We start from the raw sequence: 4,039 nt of genomic DNA, 5'->3' as shown, positions 1-4,039 counted from the left end.
AACTCACTCAATAGATCTGCCTTTTTTCAAGTATCTCCCCACTCCTGTCCATCCCCCCACTCAGTTGTCAAAGTGATCTTCCTAAAGTTCAGGTCTGGCCCTCTGACCTCTTCTACTCACTAAACACCAGGGACTCCCCATTGTCTTCAGCATCAGATACAAAAGTCTCAATTTCAAAACCCTTCATAACCTGCCCCTCCTCACTTTTATAGTTGCCTTATACCTTGCACCTCCAAGAACCCAGTACTCTGAAGATAATAGTGAGTGACTGACTGACTGATCTTGCTCTTCTTCACTCCACTCTCCATCTCCCATCTCCAGGCATCTTTACTGTGTGTCTCCCATTTCTGGAATGTTCTGCCTCATTTCCATTTCTTGACTTTCCTTAAAATTCCAGCTTAAATCCTACCTTATACAGGAAGTCTTTCCTAATTGCCCTTCATTCTATTGCCTTTTCTCTATTTCTAATTTAACTTTTGAATAGCTTGTTCGTATATAGTTGTTTGCACGTTGCTTCCCCTATTGGGCTCCCCTTGAGAACAAGCACTGTTTTTTATCTTGTTTATATTCCCAGAACTTGCATGGTGCCTGACCCACAGTAGATACTTAAAAAGTTTATTGACTGACTGATTTGACTAGTGTTATACACAGTTTAAGAAGAGGTGGGAAATGGGAATAGCACTTTAAGGTTTGAAAAGTTCTGTTTCTTCAAAATCTCTTTGAGACTCACAAAAATCCTGAGCCTTGGATCTATTATTATTCCCTACAGGTTAGTATAATTAAACATAAATTCCTTGAAGGTATTAATAGTTTTAATTTTTAAAGCCTAGGTACTCAATGGGCCCAGTTTCCATATTTGATGATATATACTTCATTCCTACTAAATATGCCTTAGGTTTAACTAATTTTAAACCTGGACCAACCCATTATCTTAGTGAAATATAGTGATAAATATTTCTATAGAAAATGGAATCTCTGTTTTTAATGATATTTATCATGCCATAGAATAAGGAGATACACAGTAGGTATTTAATAAATTCATATTGATTGACTCCCATTAAAAGAAACATTTTTAACTGGTTTCCAAATTTCTTCTAGGCTGGCAGTGCTGGGGCTACTTACAAGTTGTTATTTCTACTTAGCAGCATGGATCTTTCAACTGCCCTGTTTCTGATCTGGGCTAAAAATTTGTCCCTAAATAGGCAACCTGGTAGCCTTGGGAGCTCAACAGATTAATGCCACACAGTGTAGATACCCAATTGACTTTAACCCACTACAGCTCATATCCCTCCAACTCAAGAGATATGCCAACCTATACCTCTTTGCCAGATGAGATGACAGGTATACACCCAGCTAATTCCCACTTTAGAAATGGGAAAATTGAGGCTCAGAAAGGTTAAATGAGCATGTTCACATGGAGAATCAATATAAAGGCACAGTCTTTAAACTTCTGCGTTGACCCCTTGCTCAGCTCTCTTTCTACCACACAGTACTCTCCATTTAATTAAAAAATAGTTTATTGAACACCTTTGGAGGAGTACAAAGAGCCATACAAAGAAGTGCAGTTTAGGGGCAGCTAGGCAGAACAATGGGTATGGGGGAAACTGACTGCAAAGCTAGACTCAGACTAGAAGAGTTGGCACCCCTTCCTTCCCCTCTTCAGCTCAATTGATGTAACCACAGAAAAAAGTGGGACAGATAACAAGTAATGAAAAATTAATATATTGAACTAAATGAAAAATTGTGTCTATACCCTAGCATCCCTTTACAAAATGCATTTCCCTGATAAAATTGGAAGGACACCTAGCTACTGTGGAGTTTAAAAGATAACTCTGCTAGCCCTTGAGGGATTCCAGGCAGGGAGCAGATCATGGAATGAGATTCCATGCCTTTAATAGTTTAGTAGTTTAGTTGTTTACCTAATGGGAGAGAGCACATTCATCAGGAAACAGAGATAGAGACACCAGGCACACAAAGAGTAAAGGAGCCAAGGAGTATGAACCCTAGTAGTGGAGAAGAGAGCACACCAATGAGCCCAGAAAGAGCTGGCTCTGACAGTTGAGATCTGAGCTGAGAGGAGCTAACTCAGGGAGCCCAAATGAACAATCCACCCAGCAGAGACACTACATACACCAGATTGCAATGTGAGGGTGCTACAAAGGAAGAAAGGTCATTGGGGGACTATCAGAGGAATGGTTGTTTTGGTCACATGGATTCCTACTTGAGTCCCTCTGGACCAGCATCTTTATTCTGTGCCCACTTAGCCCACTACTGCTCTTTGTAGGAGTATATGCCTAAGGTTTATGGGAGCAATGTTTTATAGCTTACTCTGTCATCTTACTATAAATGCTTTTGCTTTGAACTAATTGTAGCTACTTGCTAACTATTAAAAGTAAAGCACCCTGACTGACGCTCATAAGCTATAGTTTTAATTGTACAGACCTACAGAACCTTTGAACCTGACAGTAGTTGCACCCCTGAGGATGCAACATGCAGACCTTTGAGTATTAAGTTTAAGAGATGGTGGGGTGGGGTGTCAAGATAGTCCTAGAAGGGTGCTCCACATGCTTCAGAGTTTATAAGGTGTCTTACATAGGTTATTTCTTTTGAGAGTATGGCTCTTGGCAAGACTGAGTAAAGCCTCAGCCAAACTGTTTGTAATGTGGATGCTTAAGTAATAGAAGTAGAATTCTTCCTAAGGATGTTTCTCCCATTTGTTTCAAGAAAGTTTCAAAATATAAAGCCTATTGGAGACTGACATAAATAAATTATGTCTCCCCTTTAACATTTCAGGCCATCTGAGTCAGTAGCAGTACAATTCTGGTTTATGGAGTGTAGAAGGGAAATTTGGAGGGAAAGGTAGGGAAAGGAAGGGGAAGGAAGATAGCTAGGTCTCCCCCAGCCCCAGTAGGGAAATTGGCCAGGCTTTCTTAACTATACTATAACTAGGCTAGGGAATGAAATTAAATCAAGCCAGACTTCGGGGATATTTAGACAGGTTTATTTGAGCTAGGAAAAGATAGGTTTGGGAAAGCTAGAGAAAATTAGATCTCCAGTGGTAATGCAGGGGCAAAAAGCAAAAGACACTTCTGTGGGAAAGGCCTCTCCAGGACAAGGGCGTGAAAGTCTGCACCTCTCTCTTCTTTTATACTTTCTCAGACACCTCCTACAAAGGAAGTGTGATGTGTCTGAGGAAGTTGGGGTATAGAGTCCTGGGAGATGTAGTCTCCCAGGCACTCTTCCCCTGGCCACCCTACCAAGAAAGATACAAATCATTCCAAAGAGCCCATCTGTATTGTGTGACTTGAGACAGCAAAGCCCAAAGTGAGTTAATTATTCCAGAACTGTCTTTCCTAAATGAAATACCATTGCCAACAAAAGTAATTCAAAATTTTGCTTTGTTATTTGCTTAGTTATAAATCCACATTCTATATGGAGAAGTTGGTAGGCCCTGAGGTCCTTCTTTCTCCACCTTTTGCTGAAAACACATCTTTTCACCCAGAGGACCATTTTGAAGATGATATTGGCCAGAAACTTCCTCTTCTTTTACTAAGAATATAACTTTCAGAGTGTGACAAGGAAATCACTTTAAAAGACTGATATATATTAATTTAAGGTCGCCAAGGAATTCAGCTATGTAATTCCTAAATGAAAACTCAAGTCAGCAATTAATCTTTTATGGAATTTAATTACAATAGGAGGAAGAAAGGAATTAGAGATAGAGAGAGAGAAAAAGGGAGAGAAGGGAATAGGGCTTAAATACCCCTTCTGTTTAGGCTGGGCCAAAAGGCCCAAGCCCTTAGATAGCTGGGGCAAAGAAAAGAGATCAGTCCCTATTACTCACGTGACCAAAATGGAGAAACAGTCTCAGAGGCCCCCACCTTCAGCTTCCTTCAGAGCAAGCTTCTCAGAGCCACACCAACCACACCGACCAACTTCTCCCTCACCTCGAGACTTCAGACCCCCCTATCCTTAAGGAAACCATCCAAGTTCCCTTCCCTCAGTCCTCACATCTACCAATCACTGTCTCTCAATTTCC

This window comes from Monodelphis domestica, chromosome 1, assembly GCF_027887165.1.
Source record: "Monodelphis domestica isolate mMonDom1 chromosome 1, mMonDom1.pri, whole genome shotgun sequence".
Classification (NCBI taxonomy): Eukaryota; Metazoa; Chordata; class Mammalia; order Didelphimorphia; family Didelphidae; genus Monodelphis; species Monodelphis domestica.
The sequence above is the reverse complement of the archived record's forward strand: the minus strand, read 5'-3'. Positions refer to the sequence as shown.